This window comes from Pyrgilauda ruficollis, unplaced genomic scaffold (genome assembly GCF_017590135.1).
Source record: "Pyrgilauda ruficollis isolate IOZ18807 unplaced genomic scaffold, ASM1759013v1 scaffold2, whole genome shotgun sequence".
Lineage (NCBI taxonomy): Eukaryota > Metazoa > Chordata > Aves > Passeriformes > Passeridae > Pyrgilauda > Pyrgilauda ruficollis.
In genome coordinates, this window is record NW_024519206.1 from 19373510 (window position 1) to 19394613 (window position 21104).

Here is a 21104-nt window from a genome sequence, read left to right on the forward strand (position 1 = left end):
TAGCTCTCTCTCAGCCCTCCTTCAATTGTGTATTTCTGAGGGCGTGGGAGAAGGTGGAAGAAGGATGTTGGGTCTGTGTGAGTGCAATTGTGAAAAGCTTAATTCATTGCTGTTGTACTTACTTTTATTGGAGTCTTTCCTGTAGAAATAACAAGCAAAGCAGGAAGAATAAATGAAGCTGTCTCTTGTAATTCCAAACAGGAATACTGAGAAAAATAAATTGGTTGCAGTTGAATTGCTACAAATTTAGATATTGCAACCTTTTCATTTCCCTACCTCCCTCTGAGTTTCCTGTTGCATGTCTTCTTGTTTTCCCCATTGTGCTCTTATTCTCTCATTGTGAAACCTCTAATCTATCCCCTGTCAAGCCTTCCAGATCTGGAAGTCCATCATACCATAACTGGGTCACAGCTAAATGTGGCCTGACTGGCTGCCTGGTTGATGAGTGCAAAAAGGCAAGCCTGTCTAGGCTAACTAGCCTTTCAGTGCTTCATCTGTTTCCTGTTGAAACTTCCCTTCTGCCCCTTTTATGGAAAAAAACATGTATTAAAAAAATACACTGTTACTTTGAGATCTGTCTCACTCTCAGATTTGGTAAAGTTAACCAATAGGTTCAGAAATTATGAGCTGCAATAAACAGGAATACCTTGTTCCCCTAAAAAAAAAAAAAGTTCCAAACAGTCAGAAAACAATAGGAAAATATAAAACTCTCCATAGGTAAAACAAAAAAAAAACTCAAAAAATCCCTACACCAAACCACACAGATTATTTGTGTTCACTTGCCCTTGTGGCTTGAGGTATGGGATGGTGGATTAGTTGTTGTGTGGATTTTGTTTTTTGTTTTCTTTGGTACACCAAACCGCACAGATTATTTATGTTCACTTGCCCTTGTGGCTTGAGGTATGGGATGGTGGATTAGTTGTTGTGTGGATTTTGTTTTTTGTTTTCTTTGGTATTTTGTGCTTGAGGGGTTTTTTGCTTTGAAAGGGTTGGTTGGCGATGTTGTTGTTGTTGGGTTAGGTTTATTTTTTGGAGGTTTTTTTCAAACTTAAATTATTTACTTACAGCAGATTGTAAGGAAGCAGCTCATGTGAGTGCACGGTGTATTCCTAGTGTCTCAGTAAAAAAGTGAGATCTCTTCAACAGGGTGACATAAGAAAGCTGCTGAGGGCAGAGGACAAGGTGTAACTCTGAGGCAAAGAGCTCATATTGTGCTCACTGATAGTGACACTGCAGCAGAACTGTAGGAAGATGGGGCATCAGTTGTGGAACCAGCAGTTGTGGCTCTGCTCTCTGGTTAAGGGAGGAAGCAGGACTCTGCATCTTTGCAACTTTAACTCAAAGCTACTGCCTTTGTTTCAGCAACACAATGACACCAGAGAAGGAATACCTGCCATGAATGTGGCACATCCTTTTAATTTTAGGTAACAGAGATTCTGTTTGTAGTGCAAGACACACAAGTACATCCTGGACAATGCTGAGTGTACATATTGAATAGATGCCCTTTTGCTCCCTCCAAGGATTCCTGTTGAGCAGGACTGGTGGGCACTCACAATATGCTTTGGCCCCCACTTAGGCATAACCTGTGCACACTTGAACTTTAGGTATTAGGTGTCTGCTTGGAGAGGAAGGAGACAATGATGAGATTTAAAGTAACCTTGAAGTGTTTCAGAGGTCATGAAAACAAATCTTGAGAGATGCATCAGTGCTGTACAAGTATGAAGTGTAAACACTGAAACAAGCTGGAAAGCATCAGTCAGACTGAAGTGTGAGAAATGAGAGATACTCATTAAAAAAGTCATTTTACAGTGTTGATTACAACACCCCACTAACTCTGGGGGGTTTTAGATTTAGAAAAAAAATTGAATAAATCCCTACCCACAAACAAACAACAAGGCCTTCCATCAGATCAGTGTCTATTACGACTCTAAGCCACGCTTAGGAGCAGTTTGTAGATGAGAGCTAGTCATGTACTGTGCACTGCATAGCTGCAGGCTTCTCTATTTCTTTCAACTGTCAGTCTGTCTCCTGAGATTTATCTGGAAATTACAACTGGCTTTGTGCTAGGCAGGAGTTGAAGGATAAATAGTTCCTACAGGTGAAAAATTATCCATTCAAACTACCCCAGTGGCAACAAAAAATATGGTGTGGTGGAAGTCATCTCTCTGGACTGCATTAAGACACTTAAATGTGTCTAATTTAAAGTCATATGTATAGTTAGGCAGCCTGAAATTGATTTGTGAGACCATATCTAAATGAAAGTATGGCTTAGTTTGATTATACCCAAACTGGAATCCAAACAAACTGAGGGGCCTCACCCCTAAGTACCAGTCTAAATCAAAATGTCTTTGCAATTCAAAGAGCTGAAGTACAGACTATGGGGTTTAAAAAACAGGTTTGTATAAACATAAATTCTTAAGTTCCTACTTTTACAAATTCTTCCTTATTTGCAGAAGCTCTGCTTTGAAATCTATGTTTTATCTGCTGGATTTCCTTCTAGTAAGTGGTGGAGTATAAGCTTAATGTGGTACTGTATTTAATTGTCTGCTCAAGCAGAGAGTTGAAGTAAAACATTGTACAATGAAATTACACTGCACCGGAAACACAAGGTGTGTGGTGATGAGGAATCAGCCTCTGAAAGTCTCAATCACTTCAATGTGAAATTGCTTCAGCAAAGTGAAATAGCTTTAGGACACAGTGGGCAGGAGCAGAGCCAGTGAGAATCAGGCTTTGTGCTGGTGAGCATTTTCTCCCCTTTCTTCTCCCCCACCACCCAAGTAATTCACTAACTGTAGCCGGGGATTTTTTTTTTTTTTTTTAACTTATTTCTCATTTCTGCTTGTATTTTTACCCGCAATTACCTTTTAAAAAGAGATGTCACAGACAGCTTCATTATGTCAGTCCCCTGGGCACTGTAGAAGAGCACAGGAAAAAAGTCTTCTGGTACACACCGACTATTAATGACCCTTGCCAGGTCTGAAGACCAAGTGGTACAAATAGCTGTCATTTATACCACCAACATATTGTCTTTCCTAGTGGAAGTGTGGTACACAAATGCATGATTGTCTTTACTGGCTGCAACCCATAACTTGTGTATCTAAGCAATATGAAGCAATCCTTGTAGAAAAGCAAAAGGAAACAAAATGCCTTTTCCCCATTAATTAACTTAGAGAATACTAAAAACATCTTCAAAAAGTAAAGGCAAAATACTCTCATGCTTGCAACAGTAGCAATCATTTTTACTGATCTGGTGAAGAGTTGTACTGCCCTTCCATCTCACCTTTAGGATAGCAGTAAATCTTGCTTGGCTGGTGAGCCAGTATCATCTAAAAATAGCCTGTGTCAGAGTGGGAAATGCAAACAGAGCTGTTCTTGCAGTCTGTCTGTGGGACTTCCGTCAACCTGTACCAGAGTCCAAATATTTGGGTAATTTCGTAGCTGAAAATGTGAATGTCCTTGCTTATATTTGGGGTGTCTTCTTCTGGGGGCAGAAGTTGTTCAACATTTAATAAAGTAGATTTCACCAAAGCACAAGTTTTCTGAGTGATAGGTCAAAGAATCCATTTTGTGCTCAGGTAATGCAGTTAAAACAATTCACAAAGCTCACAGTGCACACGTATTTCTAGACTCTGTTTGAAATGCAATTGCAAATTCTTCCTGAAAGGCTATGAATTTCTTGAAAGAATCATCCTCTTCTATATCTCAGTACTATTGATCTGTGTCTCAATCCCTTTGGTCAGATAGAGAAAACTTAAATTGGAGTCTGCTAGTAAGGGATTTAACAAAGGAGCTGCTCCAAGGTTTCCACCATGGGTCTTCACAGCATAGAAGTGGAGATTTAGCAATGTCAGCTATTATACATCATTGGGTTGCTGTTATCCTTCACTGAAAAGGGAGATGCTAAGATAGATTGTGGAGAGAAAAGCAGTATGACTAGCAATTTTATCATGTTAGCATGTTACAGTAATCTTGCTACACTGTAGAAAAATACTGTCAGTAATGCAGTGCTGAAAGAATAACATAACCTATTTTGGCTGAAACACCAATTTTTGGTGTTTTGACTCTAGTGGTTTGTGAAAACAAGAAGAATATACTGTTCTCCCTTCAATTTGGCACAGAAAAAATATACTAAAATGAATTTAAAAGGTGGTGAATGAATTTTGCAGTAGTTATCTTAAGTAATAAGCTTGTTCAGAGATGCAGAGTGAAAGATGTAGAAGTTGCGGGCTTTTTTCAACCTATCAGAGGTAGGTTGAGAAGTTGTTTTCAAAGATGTGCAATACAAAAATTGTATTACTAATGTGTACTACTATATCATACACTACTATAGTGATATACATTATGAACTACCATTACTAATTAGAAAAAAGAAAAGTCTATCAGATTAAAGTTAGGTGCTAAGCTGCTGGGTGTTGATTCTTCCTAAGTTGCTTTAAACTTGCAATGTTTCATGGCCGTGCAAGTATCTGTTCAATACTTTTCACTGCTTGAACACAAGAGTTAAAGTAGGTCAGTAATTCTTAAAATATATTGTTCAGGAAGCGCCTTCCTCTGAGAAACCTGGTATTGTAACTCTGAAAGGACATTTAGAGCTATTAAACAACTATTTCAGATTAATCTTAGATGACATAAATGATAATATTTTCCTAAGTATGGTATAGTCCAGCTTTTCATGCTGATGACTCATTGATGAAAATAGTTATATATAAATTGAATATTCTCAGTGAAAATGTTACAACAGTCCCAAAACAAATAGAAAAATTCTTTTCCCCCACCTCCTATAGCATTAGAAACTACAAAAATAAAGCCTATTTTCCCCCATGTGTTTGCGATGTAGGGGGTTGTTATTGGGGTTTTGCAGGTTTAGGGATTTTTTTTGCCCATTGACTTTTCTAATTTTCCTGTGATGTTGAAAATCCTGAAATCAAAATGGTTCTCTTAGGTCCTGCTTCACTGTCATTGATGTAAGAAGGTCTGCAAAAACATTTAAATGCAGTTTTAAATCAATGTCTAATCAGGAAAACTCTTAAGCATATGCTTAAATGAAAGGGCAAACAAAAATATCATTGAATTCAAACAGACTCTGTGTGTTCTCCACAACCAAAACCAGGGGTTTAGTAATTGCAATTATTTTACAAAGTCCATTCTGCTTGGAGAATTTGTCTCTAGGCTGGTTCTCTTCTTCGTAGACACAAGCACATTGAATTCCTTAGCTTTTTAGAACATGTGCAAACATATACTTTTGGATGGGCCTGGACCTATTGGACATCAAGAATGAAGGAAGTTTTTTCTGTTGTTTCTCATTACCAGAAAGATGATTGAGATGCTTTTTTCTGAACTATGCCTCTTATGACACAGTAGGCAAGGGTTTGTCAAATCTTCAGTATGTCAATAAGCAGTGGCGGCTGCTGAGCCAGATTATTAGTGCAATACCTCAGAATTCTCTGAACTGGGCCTTTAGAAAGTGGTAAAATTACTTCAGCATTTCCTCTGTTTCTTGTTTCTTAATTTTGTGGAACTTAAAGCCAGTTAGCTTACATGATCAGCTGATGGGAGAAGAAAATATGAACAGAAAACTTTCTTCTGTCCCCATCCTATTTTGAAGTAGTGAAAAATAAGCTGACTGTACTTTTGATCTTGAAAACTAAGTGCTCACTGGGAGCCTTGATCACTCAGAGGCCAGTGCCTCTTCATGTTGAAAAGCAAAGCGTGCAACATTTAAAAACTCCCTTCCTACTATGATAGGTACCAGTCTTCTACTCTATTTGAGCACCTCATATTAGAAATGGTTTGATTCTGTGCTAATTTTCCTAGGTCTCTTCTAAAGACATAAACATTGCTGGAGCCAGTGCAGCTCCTGCTGAGCCAAGCTCTGAGAGAGGCCAGAAGTCTCACTCTTGGTAGGCACCTGCTTACCTCCCCTGATTGTGAAGAAAGCCCTGGGAAACCACACTGCATGTAGAAGTCTGCCTTGAGGTACCCAGGTTTGGATGAGGTCTTACTTTAAAGTAATCCGAGAAAAAAACTGTTTTCCTTCCTTTTTGGGCTGCTCTATTTACGGCAGTCAGGAAAACTTGCCCACAGTGAGCTTAGAAGCACAAATGTAAGAAAAATAATTCCTTTTCATTTCTTCCTGTCATGTTGCTCAGGCATCTGGACAGCTCGTGGTGTCACAATAGTGGTCTCCTCTGTTTGCACTTTGCCTTTTCCATGAAAAAAAACAGGAGTTTTGAACCTCTAAGGACCTTATTCCAATAGCTTTCATTGAGGGGAAAAACCCATGTACTTTGATTTGCCTGAAAAGACAAAATTGCTTTTATTGAGGATGAGGGAAGAGGAAAAATTTGTCAGTTTTTTGAGTACAATCAAGCCACTAAGTATTAGTGAATAAGAGGATTTATCTTTTATCCTTTGTACTGTTATTTTATTTTTTATTTTGCCTTTCTTCCTTAGGGTGCTAGTGTTGTACAGGATATTAGCTTTGTATTTTAGCCACTAGGTGGAGAAAGCAAGCCTTCTGTAATTTAATAGCATTTGTTGTATTATGCTATTCTGACCTAAATTCCATAGATATTTTGAAGCAGAAAGGTCCCCTCTTTCCTGCAGTGCTTCAGAAGGTAGAATAGCAATGAAGAGTGGAAAGTGGCTAGCTGAAATCTTGCTGGAATAGATTTTAAGAAAATATGGTGGAAAATCAGTTCTTAAAAGTAAGTACATCACAGGCAGCCTTGTATAGTCTTCTGAACTGGAATTTTGATCATCATTCCTTCTGATACTTGTGTTGCTAGCAGCATGGAGTTGGGCTGCCACTGCAAAAATATTGTACAGAGGGGGTGGGCCTCTTCTCTTAGAGCTAAATCACCTGTCACGTCTTCATTAGGATAGAAAGATAAGCAGTGGTTGTGTACAGACAGCTTGTGGTGGCAACCTCCCATTTTAGAGCCATTGGGAGCCTTTGTTCCAACACATCTGAACGCACAGGTGAAGTTTAAGTTCTCAGCTGGGAATATTGAAAGACATGCGTTTTGGAAGTTTGAAATACCTTCATTTTGGCACAGTTCACTCAGAAGAGACCTCTCACTGAGGCCCTATCCCAAGCTAGTATGGGTGGAAGTTGACTCTCGTTGTCTTATCTTTTAAAGCAGGGTCTTAACATGAATGCATGGATTAGAAGGGAGGTGGTAGCACTACATCCTATTGCAAATGGTACCTTGAAGGAATAATAATTGGTGTGGTTTGTATTTGTCAAAAGGGATCACTGCAGCATTCTTTCCTTTAAGTACGTGCTGAATTTTATCCAAATATGCTAATAATTCCCCCAACCTGCCCTGTTGTCCTGATCCTACTGTAACTATTTTTTCTGTACTATGGAGACCTCCCTTGGTCTAATTATGAAGGAATTTCAAATGCCTGTGTTGACAGCATGTACCACTTTTTAGGCAGGTTATATTCCCACTAAAGACAGTTTCTAACACTAAAATTCCTGGAACACATCTCTGGGCAGCAGTTTCTGTCATGAGGATTGACAGAATTCTTCTTCATTCAAAGCCAGTGTGAAAACCTGATAAAGCTGTTCCTTCCCTGTCTATCCTGACCCTATCCTGGCCATGCTTCCCAGGCTGGGGAATGAGTTTCTTGCCAGCACATTCTGCTTCAGAGGAAGGAGTGGTTTAGGTGTTCTATATGCTTGGAGCCCATGCTTTTAATGCTATCTAGTTATAGAAACCTAATATTGCAGTTTGTGTTGAATTCTGCAGGAAATAACTTTGGCCAATTGTCTTCTTAAACTGCATTCAGGACTGCAGCACCTTCCACCATGAATCATGAAAATACATTTAAATTTCATCCTGGACTACACTCACTATTGGCTAGAACCAATTTCTAACAAGTTGTCCTGTCCCATGTAGCAAAAGGCTGCATAGAAGTGGTTCCAAAGAAAATACACAGATGAAGGATCTTGACCAGTGAAGTCAGAACTCTTTCTGCAAGTAATTTAAAGATTTTTCACCTATTTTGATCTGTCACTCCAGTTGAAATGAGATAATTTTCCTGTCTAAGGTGCAGTATGGGTAATGTATTTTGCAGCATGTGGTGTGTGATGAATTCTGCAGGTGAAAAACAACATTAAGGCATAAAAATACATAGAGAAAGTACATAATAAATGAACAGACAATGAGTTTATAAACACCTTTCAAGCTAAGAAAAGGGCCTCATTAGACTCCGTTAGCTTCACTGATTATTGCAGTTATTTGCTGGTTTATATTTCCATTAAATTCTTCCACTACAGATTTGGATAAAACCATATAAACCATGATGTTATTCTATGACTGTTCATTGGTGTAGCTCACCAAATGGCATCTGAAAATTGTTTAGCTTCAGTGCTCATTCATGGTCACTGCCAAATTATTTTTTTCATTCAGTTTGGTAGTTTAGGATATCATGTTACTGCTTTTGTTTGTTTGTTGTTTTTTTGGATTTTTTTAAATTACCCTTTGTATACAGGTAAAGGGATAAGTTTAATTTTCACGTGCATTATCAAAGTTAAAGCTTATAGCTCTGTTCCACTTTTTTTTTTTTTTTTTCCTCTGCTATCCTGACCATATCTTATCCTTGGCTTTCTTTCTGGCTTTCACATCTTTTGTTATGAAGAAATGGGCAAAAAACACTGATATTTTGATTAGTTCAGAGTCTTTAAAGTGGGTTGATTTAGCTTTTTCTTAAATTATTTTTCGTTTTCCACTCTAAATATATTGTACTGATAGATGTTAAGCCTTATCAGAAGGCTGCACTTATTATAAGTAATTTTTTTGCCTTCATGGATTGTGTAAACTAGGTTTTTATCAGCTAAAAAACCCTTATATATACTGCTGGACTAACTGCAAATCAGATCTCCAAGCAAGTTTGATTTGTGAGTTGATGACTTGTCTGAGCCTCACTGATAGAGAGGCAACAGCACTCGTGAAACACTGCTCAGAGAGAAAAGGAACATTGAAGTGTAACACAAAGAGCAAAACCAGTACGTGCCTGAGCCAAGATTACTGCTTTGTTTTCGTGGGCTACCTCAGCTCTGAAGGGAATTACAGAATGTGTGTGATCCTTTTTCAGGAAAGAGCCTTGGCTTTCTCATATCTTTCAGAATACCTGCAGTAATCAAGCTGAATGCATGAGCTGCTGTGAATGGGATCTGACACTGCCCCCCTTGAAGGCAATGTGAGGAGTCCCAAAAACTTCAAAGCAAGACAAATAGGGATCTAAATGCCTGTCAGACTTAGGTGAATGCATGTCAAGCTCCCCACAGCAGCTACTATGTTACAGGGGCAAACACATGTAGCAAAGGGATGTGGAGAAGTCATCAGTCTCGCGAAAGCGATTGGACACCTGGCAGGTTTGATCTAGGAAGATTTTCCATCACAGGAGTGGGAGGACACAATGTAGAAGCCTTCAAAAATATAAAAGGGTGCTGTGTAAAAGAAGGAAGGAGATTGCTTTGCTTTCCTTGTCAGTGATAGACGAGACAAGAAGTGGGCCTAGATTTCTGTGAGATTTCTTTTTCAACTCAGGAGAATTCTGACTTTAACAGCTGGTGAGTACCCAGTCAGGCTAAGGAAAGTATGTTTCTGAATACTGGTTAAAGAAGCATTTTGTGGCAATGATTTAGACTAAATATTATGTTTTCTGTTATCTTAGTAGTCTTTGATCTCTGCAACTGCAGAAATTTTAAATAAACATTGAAAGAAGAATATTTATATCCATTAAGTCTAATTTGATTGATAACAGCATGCTAAATCTTGTATCTCCCAGAAAACTTCCTCAAAACAACAATTCAGACCCATTCCATTCACAAAAAACCAGATTCAGATTCTGGAGACAAATATATATATATATGTAAGGATGGAAATATTTATAAACATAAATATGGACATAGGGAAGAGGGAGAGATTCAAAGGGCTGACATTTTCTGGGTAGTCCTTTTAAAAGAAACAAAGAAAAATTGAAATTCATTTTTATGCCACTACTCCTCCCAGTGACAAAGTATGAATCTTAGCTGAAAGGTTTCACCCTTCAAAAGTTGAAATAATTAGAAAACATGATGGTCCTTAAAGCCAAAGATGAAAGTTGAATCTGAAGTATAATCTACCACTGATGTATATTGCTTTCAGATGTGTGGTTTTTGACCACACCTGTGATAAAATTGCAAACTGGCTTTTCCAGGAACATGTTGTCATGTGTGGGCTACATTGATAATGACTATAGACACACTGACAGTGAGGTTAACTAAGAGGAGCTGGAGTGGTTGAAAGTTTAATATTAAGTATATTATTGAGGTCAGTAAGCTCAGTCCTATATCTTTAGTAACTGAAAGATGAAGCCCAGCAGGTCAGTAGAAGTCAGTAGAAGACTGCTGGAGATTTCTGAAGTGTTAGACTAGTACTCTTTTCTATAATTTACATCTCTGTAGTATTTGAGAATTTTTGACACAGAATGAAATTTCATATTTCCAGATGCTAAAATCTGACTTCTACACCTATTTATTTAGTATTGCATCTTAGATAGCCAGTTGCAAATGCAAATTAAGGCAAGGATGGCAGGCATAGATGGTGAGGTAAAAGTCAGCTTTTCCACTGTGAATAACAGGTACACTGGAGTTAGGCTGTGGTCTGTGTCAAAAGGGAAGAGAAGCAGCTTGGATTAGATTGAGTAGCATAAGAAAATCAGGGAGGGAATTAAAAAATATATGAACCATGAGATGAACAGGAAGGTGAGATAAGAAAATTATCTTTGAATGACTAAGTGTAGGGCAAGTTTGTATTTGTTTAGGTTGCAGAGCGTGGTGAGGAGAAACTTGGATAGCATTTTAAGTAGGTGGCCAAAACAGGGACTACCACATCCTAGGTTCTGCAGAGAGAAGACCTAATTATTGGTCACCCTTTTAAAATAAGGTTCAGACAGATGTACTTTGAAAATTAATAGGCGTGTGTCCAATTTTAAACATCTACATTTTCAGTTTAGTCTTTTGGTACTTGTCCATTTAAAGAAGAAAGGAAAAAATCCAGGCTGTTGGGTAATACTGTTAAGGGATTCTACCTCAGCTGTGTTTGCAGTGGAGATGGTTCCAGTTAAATCCATATCACTGTGCAGGAAACAGCAGCCAATTTGCTTGTCTAGATTACAAGTGTAGCTTTGTATTCTCACATGATTGCAGGCTGGCCTGGACAACTGGGCAGTGTTTCAGACAGGCTGGCAGTAGGCAGTCAGAATTCAGATTTTGAAGCCTGCTTGCTTTCTTTTTCCAGACCAGCTACTTTTTAAAGCCCTTTTGAGGGCTCTTTCCCAACAGGGCAATGTTAGGCAAGATTGCAGAGAAATAAACTTTGATACTGGCAACACTGTCATCACCTGGATTCAGCAGAATCTCGGGGGAATGGCGTGGTAATGGAAGTCTGCGCTGAAATAATTTTCAATTTAAAAAAAAGAGAGGCATACTTCTCATTTATTCAAAGACATGGCACAGCATCCAGGATTGTCAGGAGAGCCTTACACAGGCCAGATAAACTAAATTACCCTTGTAAGTATTTCCTATTCTGTGTGCGTCGTCAGGGTGAGCCAGAGTAGAGAGCTGTATATTTTGTACTGCTACAGGAACTGGGGCAGTGCCAGGGCAGAGCTAGACACACTTTATGTTCCCAACAGGTAAAATTATAGCTGTGGTGATTTTTTTGCAGTTTTTGCCTCTATTTCCACTGAGAGTAAAGCTTATCTTTAAGGAGAGATTAATTTCTTAGATGAAATATCTTCAACAGACAGCTGCAACACTTGCCACACAGCAGTTGACAATAGTTTGTATTGTTCTGCAAGATCTTTCAAGATTTTTAATTCTTAGGGTTTTTTTTTTTTTTAAGGTATTTATCTACTTTGGGCCCCATAAATTATTTTATTGCAATATTGAAACTGGCATTCATGATGAAATTGCTTGATTTAAGGAGGGGAAGTAAATTAATTTAAAACCCTATGTCAGAAAGCTTGCCCTGCCTTTGCCGTCTATACCCAGCCAAACTTTTAGGGCCATGGGAAGAAGATATTCTTCATTCCTTCAACTGACTAGTCAAAAGACTGCCACTTGTGACAGGGTGACAGAGAGAAAGTCCGTGAAGATTATGAAAATTTAGTTTAGGCTTAGGTGAAAAGGGGATCTGCAACTGAGCTTTACAAAAGTTACATGTTGAAGATTTCCTAGGAGTTCATATTTGTGGTAAGCAGATTATACTATACACCAAAGAACTGGTTATTGTCCATGAAGTCCAAAACATCACAAATATCATTTTCACAAACTCCTTTTGGCTACTTTTCATTTCAGTATTCAATGGGAGATTTCCTAGAACTAGAGCAAGTAAAGAATTGACCAATAACGCTTCAGTGGTCCAGATAGGTTTGTGCATGGGCCTCATGACACACAGGCATGTCAGGAGCAGGTTTGTTTAGGAATAACTCTAATGTATAGGAATTTTCTTTAAATGACTTCCACTACCTTTTCCTTTTTTTTTTTTTTTTTTTTTTTTTTATTTTTTCCATTTTAAACATGAGGCATTAATTCCTGAAACAATATGTTTTATTAAACCAGTTTTTGACTTTTGCTGTTGTTTACCCTGGAGGGTCAAAGCACTTGCTAGTGCACTGAACTAGCACGCCTGAAAAAAGTGTAATCCTGTACCTCATGTCGTGTCACCAAGAGAAGCAAAACAGAAATGCAGACCAGAAACATAATTTTTGTAAACACTACAGTTAGAGTTCAAGATTCCCAGTTTCTGGTAAACATATCATTTGAAGCACAGAAGTGTTTGTCTGCTTAAACTCCTGTGGAGTCCTAGCACAAACATCAAAAAGGTACAGAAGAGAGTCACTGTGGAGCTGTTCAGCTCTGAGCATATTTATATATGAGCACTGTAACAAAACTTCTTTTTCATTATACAAATAAATTTTGGTGTAATTTTAAGAGTATATGGGTAGGAGGGACTTCAGAGACTGTGAATGGGAATTTCCCCTACTGTGATGGAGGACTAATAAGCTAGCAGCCCCTCTTGGAGCAATTAAAAAAAATAATTCTAATAGAAAATATTTCTAAATAATTCCTTTTTTCTAGTTATTTTCTAGTTGTAACTCTTGATTACACTCAGAATCTCAGAATTTTTCTTAGGCTTCCCATGGTAGCTTTTGATTTTTCTCCCTTATATATACTGGAAAAGTGTTGCAATGTGGACATTTAACTCTGCTTTTACTTATTCTTTTCAGAGAAGACTACTTCATCAAATCAATTTGCTTTTCTTAATCGATTAGTGTGTTAGCCCTCACACCATTCTTGTTGATATTTTCTTCCCTTCTTCAATTTTTCATGTACCAAATTGAAAGGTGCACCAGACAAATTTCACCAGCACTAAATACAGTACACTGAGGAAAAATGATGCCATGTTCTGGCCTCAAAATTTATTTATTACTTACTTCAATTCCCTAGCTTCTCTTTTGCTGTAAAGCAGCTTACATATTTTATCCCATGTCTTATATTTGATCTGCCCTTCCAGCCTGTAGTACTTTACATTTGTTTTGAGGTTTTTGACTTCTGTTATTTCAACCATATTCTGTTTTCAACGCTGTGATGAACCCTCCCCTTTGCAGTCCCAATTATTATCATTACTGAATATATAAACATATACTCTCATACCTCATTCTGGTCATTAAGAAAGCATTGGGTGGAATCAGGCTCAGAGTACCTCCCTTTAAAACCCATTTGGAAGCCAAAGTGATTGTTTTTTCACCCACTGTATTGTAATGGAGTCATTACTTAATTTCATAGACTGCTGATAGAAATTCTATATCAAAATCAAGACATACTTTTTCTAGTGGGTTTTTTAATCCTCTACTCCCCATTCCAGCCACAAGGCAGTTACTATAGCATAGAAGGAAATTTAGATGACAGGACATATTTTAACTGGACAATTTTAGGACCTCTAAGTAGTTATATATCGTTTAAGAGCATGTTTTTATAATAAATATAATTCCACAATCTCCAAAACAAGCAATTGCTATTTTTGTGACTATTTGTCGTGATTCAGATTGTCTTCAGAGGACATGTCAAAAGACAAAAGATTCATACTGGTATTTCTGAATTAGCCTAATCCACAAGCTGCTGTTTACTTTGTCACTCTGTAGAGTAGGGAAAGTGGCATGTTGCTTTGGGTAATGGAGAAAAATGTTGGTCATGAAACAGTTTCAGGCATTACCAACACCCTCTGCCACCTCCCAAACACTAGACATGTCTGCCATACCTTTTTGCCACAGCTGTTTCTGCTGCTGGTTTTAGTATTTCATTATGCTCAAGATTATGCTCTCTCAAATGCAGTGCAAGATGGAGATCAAATTTTTTAGACTAGATCAATGTAGCTTTTTCTGCCTTCATCTGGGAATCAAAGGGGACTAGCTGAGTTTGTTGTAATCTTATTTCTACTACCTCTGCATTCTTTCTTCTGTGTTCCTCTGAAACAGGAGTCTGTGAATGCAGAGGAGAGTGCCACTGATCCTCACTGAGAGGTTAGCAGGAATGTTGTGTGTTGGTGCTGAATTTTGATTTCTATCCTGCTATCCATGCAGAATGCTTTACCATTTCCTTTACCTTTCTTATCTCTATTAGCACAGTTTCTTTTTATTGCAAATAATAAAGTCACAAGGCAGTAATGGAATTTTTCAAACTCATTGCACAGTCTTTGATAATAATTAGGGGGAGGCAAAGGTGACTTCTCTCATTTTCAGTTGTTGTATTGTACAAACTCAATGTGTTTGTCAAACAAATACAAGGAGATCTGTCACAATACAATGGTGGATGCATTTCCTTTTTTCTGCAAAGTTCTGATTTATTTTTTTTTCTCTCAAGTTGTTTCCCTCACCATCATACATGTTTTTTTTAGTAAATGGGGAGGGGACAGGGAGAAAGAGATATTTATAGCCTCTTCCTAGGACAGTTCTCTTGGCACTAAGCATGTTGCTAGGATGGAAATTAAATGGATGAAGCTTTTCAACTGAAGGCTATTTTATTTTTATGTCTAAGAAACACGTACTGAGTAGTGCCAATAGTTACATGTTCTGTCCATCATCACTCCTGGGATACAGAAATACTTTCTAAATATAATTATATCTATTTTGAAACTATACAATTGAGTTTATAAACATCAAGGTAAATGTGCATGCTTCAAGAAAAGGAGACCAGACAACAGTCATGCACTGCATCCTGGATTGTCAGAATTAGTGCCCACTCTGCACTCCTCCCCATCCCAGCTCTGTTTTGGGTCACACAGCTTGGCTTTCTGAGCCACCATGTGGGTACAACTGTGCGAAAGAGCACACTCAATGGGCTTCCCCCAGGAAGAGGAGTGCCTAAGACTGCTGTGTGTCTGGTGGTGTTTTATGATTTGTCAGCATAAAGCCAGCAGAATCTACCCCTCAAGTATCTGCATAATGTGCTCAGGCAACACCCAACTTCAGCTCAAAGCTGCAAACTGTGATAGATTACAGTACAGTCAGTAATCACATTGGTCACTCTGAGTCCAGACACTGAAATAAAACCACTAACTGGTAATTTTGTCTTGGTGCTGTGTAGGGACTACAGGGCACTTTGTAAGAAATGATTTGTAGTTTCACATAAGCAGTTTGCCACAGGGGGGGACTACCTGTGATCAGAGTGGCTGTGCCTCACTAATCAGATGTAGGGAATGGTCACTTGGCTCTTTTTATTTTCTTTTTTTAAAACTATTTTTCCAGTGCTCTTTTTGTTTAACAACTTATGCACTGTAGTAGGTGTCTTCTGCTAGTTATGATTTTGTTCAGGCACTAACAGAAGCTACCTTTTACTTACTGGCACATGACTGAAAACATTCTGGTAAGAGGAAACAGTCTTGTACACTAATTCCTAGGAACAGGATTGAGATGCAGGAGGTGTAGGTCTGAATGAGCCCTGGGCTCTGCCACATGCTTTCTGTGTAATTCTGAACTTATTTGTAATCAACACTCAGTTGTCTGTGGATGCTTTAACCAGTTTGAGGTTAATCACACGATGGAAGCAGAAATGCTTGAGCTCTCTCCTTACCCAGCCAGCACTGGGCTGCCCATACTTAATAGTTTAGGCTAAATGCCAGACAGAGGCAGCTGTGCTGCCTTCCCAGCCAGCTTGGGTCTGTGAGCAGTTTAGCCACACTGTGTCTCAGAACACAAACTAATAGCCCTAAAGACTCAGTCTCATTTTGTGGAGTCATCAGGAAGAATTCAGTGCTGTGTCCCTATTTCCCACAAGGAATGGGACTGCACAGAGGCAGTTCAAAGCCAGCCAGGCTTTTTGAGTGCCACCTGAACATCTCTATACAACTCTGGAGGTTCCAAGAAGATGTATTTGCTCAGGTTCAATGCCAGTCTAACAAATTCACTTGACATCTTGTCAGCATGCCTGCTTGTATTGTGGCTAGAGTTAGCACCTTATTCAGCAAGAACTTTTGAACTCAGTATTAAATTTCTGGTGAAAGGTATTGCAGTTTAGCCTATGGTGTCTCTGTGCTTCAGATCCCGGCTTTGTTTACTTTTCTTATGCTTTGTGCATGCACTGCAATGGGGCACAGTAGCTTTTTAAGTGGGATTTGTCCTGCGAAGTTACTTATAGTAAGTGAGAAAGCACCTGAGTTGTGGGATGAAATAGAAGGAATATCCAAGTGGCTGCATTACCTCTTGCTTTTTTGGAGCAAGCTCAGGGAATTCATACAGCATTAGCAGATCTGTGGCAGCTGCTGTAGAGGTTCTGCCCTCTGAGACAGCTTTCTGCTGCTCTGTTAAAGGGTAAGCCACCACAGACCATACAGAGGGGCACTTTTTGTGGAGTAGCTCGTAAAGTGTAAACTCATATCCTGGATTCTTACATTAAGGCTAAAAAACTTAAACATACATTTCTTTTCTATGAAATGAGAGACAACCCTTCTGTTGTATGGCTATTGACGAAAAGTCTTAAGAATTTCATAAGGAAATGGTCATTACATCTATCTGATTATTTTTGAACCAGTGTAAAGAGAAATAGCAATTTTTTGTCTGTTTTTCTAATACTTCCTAATTATAATTAAGTCAGTGATATTCTGCAAAGAATGTCTCAGAAAAAGCTAAGGGAAAAGTCTATAGTGGAGGTTAACAAAACGATGTTAAAAGATTCCCAGATGTGACACAAACCCACCAAATAATATTCCCCTTTGCATTCTCAGGAATTAGTTGAAATAATCGGACATGATAGCCTACACTAAAACCTTTATATGTTTATAATTACAGGAAGAAAAAGAACATGCTGTTCAATTGCTATCAAGTGTCAGTCACAACCTATGCAGCTGATCCAAAACCTTGCAGAAAGCTGTGTAACTCAGAAAGTTTGGCTCAGACTCCTTAAGCCTGAAAGCTTCAGTCATTGGCTCGGGAACATAAGCAAGTAGAACTCTATGGATTATGGTATTATATAGATTGTCATGCTTCATTCAGCCAGACACAAACACATGATAATAAACAAACATACTTAAGGTAGCATGGGTCAATCATGAAGACAAAGTAACTCATTCAGGTCTATGGGCAGGTCAGACTTATTTGTAGAAATGTGATTTACTTCTGTGTGGGTCTATAGAAAGAATCCATGATGGAAGGCATGTGTCCTGAAAGCATTATAAAGACACTGGTACAGCTCTGAATCCACAGTGGTTATCTCTATCTTTCAGCAAGCTTCACTGGTGTCATGGCACTGCTTCCAGCTCCTGAGGTAGCTGATAGCTCTCTGGTAGTGCATTTACCAATGCAGATGTGTCCCAAGAGGGCCATCTGCTGTGTTCCCCTGTGGTGCTTGTTTGGGTTCTGCAGTAGGAAGTACAGCCAAAATAGTCACAGCCTTAAGTCTACACTTATATTTCAGAATCAATTTTTCGGTTTTATTTAGGTTTCTAAATATAGTTTGAGTGTTTGTAGTGGGATCTGTGCTACTAGCTGTGGCAGGCCCTTCTGAAAATTCACTCCTAGAAAATTAGTTGTATACATTGAAATGTTGGATGCTGAGTAAAATGGAACCTGTTAAGAAAGACAGTGTCTGTTTTCCCAGGAAGAAAACAAAAAAGAGAAACTTGTCTATCTCTTAGATTGTTGGATTCAATCTAGGAAGAAATATTTGGTTGAGTTCAACACCAAGAAATCCAAAGTCATCAATCTTACTCATCCAATAAATGCATACAAATAACAACTATATATAGATTGCTGTAGAAATTAAAACATTCCTTACCCAGGCTGAACAAGTTTTGATTTCATTTGTCTATGTTTAATAAACCAAAACAAATGAATCTGAATATCATCTGCAGATTTCTGGGAAGAGAAAAAAAATAACCAGCAGTCACAAGGGTGGGAAGGCAAGAGAAAGGAAATACAGTGGAGGAATCTCTGAGATATAGGACAGGGGAATGTGTGGAGGGAATGCAGTTATGGGGTGTTGAGACAGAGCCTCTTTTCATCTGTGGAAGTCTTACCATTGACTTATGCTGAACAAGGCACTACCAGAATGAGTTTGTGCCTCTGTAGAAATATCTGAAGCCAAAACAAAAATAATTACAGTACTGAATGGATTACATTGGCTGACTTCTTTAGTGTCTAATGTTCTTTGGCAGTGCTTCATCCCGATTATTCCATCTGGAGATAATTGTGTGATATCATCCATAAAATTAAAACATAAATCAATCCAACTAGTGATCAGCCTCATGAGCTGCTGTTTAAAAACACACATGGAAATCTAGCGCTCCCTGCCTTTTTAGCAGGATGTGCAAAAAAATCAGTGAAGTGACAGGACAAAATAAAATCATGAAACCTACAAATCTTTCATGAACTGTAAGAGTGTTGTCAGCACAATACACAGAAAAGAATAGAGGAACTCTGTTTTTATATTTTATTTAAACTATTACAATAGGCAATATTTGAACCTCAAAATTTTTCATATTTGTTGGAATAATGTCTTCAACTTTGTACAGTTGGAGTGCAGCAATAAATTGCTGACTTAAAGCAAGAAATCAATTATTAACAACTGAGAAAAGATATTCCTTATGGAAGAATAATTTTCTTCTGTAGGCCGGTAAAGTAGTACCCTTACACCAATAGTGTCCTTATGCCCCCTTTCTGTCAGGGAAGGCCATTATATCACTTTATGTGATATTAACTTCTACCACGTAGTCTTTGAACCAGGAAGAACTAATTCAACTTCTGTATTGCACAGTCTTGAGAAAAGATTATTAGCAACAAAGATTAACAACTATTCACTTTGTCTGTTAACAATTGACATTTGTTAAGAGAAATATAAGGGGTTAACCTAGGAAAGGGCCATTTGGGAGATTAATTTATGCCTTATTTATCTTATCTTATTTTGGAAGTTTTAGGAAATATTATAAATGGAATCACTTCAAGAGTCTAGGCATCTCTAAAAATAACTTAAAATGTATTTTAAATGTGATAAAACAATGCAAATTTTAGTATTTTATATATATATATATATACACACACACACAGATATATAGTGCACTGAAGTGCTTATGGAAAGCACCCTTAGCTTTCTTTTGGGGAATATTTTACTTTACTGTGGTAACACCTCACAATTATACCAAACTTTGCAGAAGGCAGGCAGGAGGACACTATGAATGAAGTAGTTATCCATAAATGTTGAACTGAATCTCCATGGCAAGATGTACACGCAGGACTCAATCAGATATGTTTACTGCAATCCAAATCCTAACAACTTGATTCATTCTGAATAGAAATCTATTGTGAGAGCAAAACATTTACTCTAAGTTTCTTTCAAAGATAGAAAAGGGCAAGTTATTACTAACCTTTAATAAAGATTGTACACTTTTGCATCTTATTCATAGCAGCCATAAATAAAATAGGAAAACATAAACCATAAATATTAAAATCAACAGTATCTTATTCTGGGTTCCATTTTTAATGCTTTATAACTTGTTTTATCTAGATATTAGTCTCAGTCAGATTTGCACTAATGTTTTGTCAGTAGGTACCAGCCTACAAAACCCAGAATAAATTGAATTATAGTGTTTCATCAGAAAATATATATGTCATATCTGGGATGTGCTGTTTTTGACTTCTTTCTTAAAAAGAAATTGAATTAGGGATGACATTTAATACTTTTAATACTACACATATTTGATATACATATTTATGCTGATACATGCTTTATATCTCTTTATATATTTATGTGTATTCAGTGTATTTATATATTGCCTTTATATTTATATATATATATAGACACTTTATTTGATTAATAATTTGATAAGATACTAACATAAAGAGCAATTGCGAATGATAAGATCATCTCATCTAGGAAAGAGAAGAAGGAACAAACTTGATTCTTAAGTTATCCTGAAAGTCCTGCAAGGCATCCTGTTTAATGTGGTAGAGGAAAAAATAGAAGAAAAATGTCTTACTGCTTTTAATTAAAGGTTTAGATGCTTCTTTACCAATCTTCTCTGACTACCTTTTGATTGGCATTCAAAGATTGATCTTTCCTTTCAAAGAAACTGAAAAGATGGGAGAGAGATTTTGTGTCAGCCCCAGAATAAATTTCCATAAAAACAGATAAAAGGCCAGAAGAATTGGTAGCTGGAGAAACAGCGACATCAGCTCAAATGTGTTGGAAATTCATTTGATGTTTGCAATTTTGCTTCGAAGTCAGTATCTAATTGTCAATATTTCAACCATATCCATCACTCTGGCAGCATATTGTCTGCATTGGGACTTTGTTAACACAAAATAGAGAATAGGCACAGCATTCAGCTCACTGGGTAACTGCAGAACAAAAGCTTTTGTTCTCCTAATACTTAGATACTGACTCAAGATTAGAAGACATAGCATTTTTGAAATTAGAGCTGGCAAATTTCATTATTACAGCAAGAGAGAAAGAAGAGTAGTTGACATGAGACGACATCTGCTTTTTAGAGTTATTAGACTATACCCTGAAGAAAGTAAACAAAATAGGAGGGACAATATCTCATCATTTTGCAATG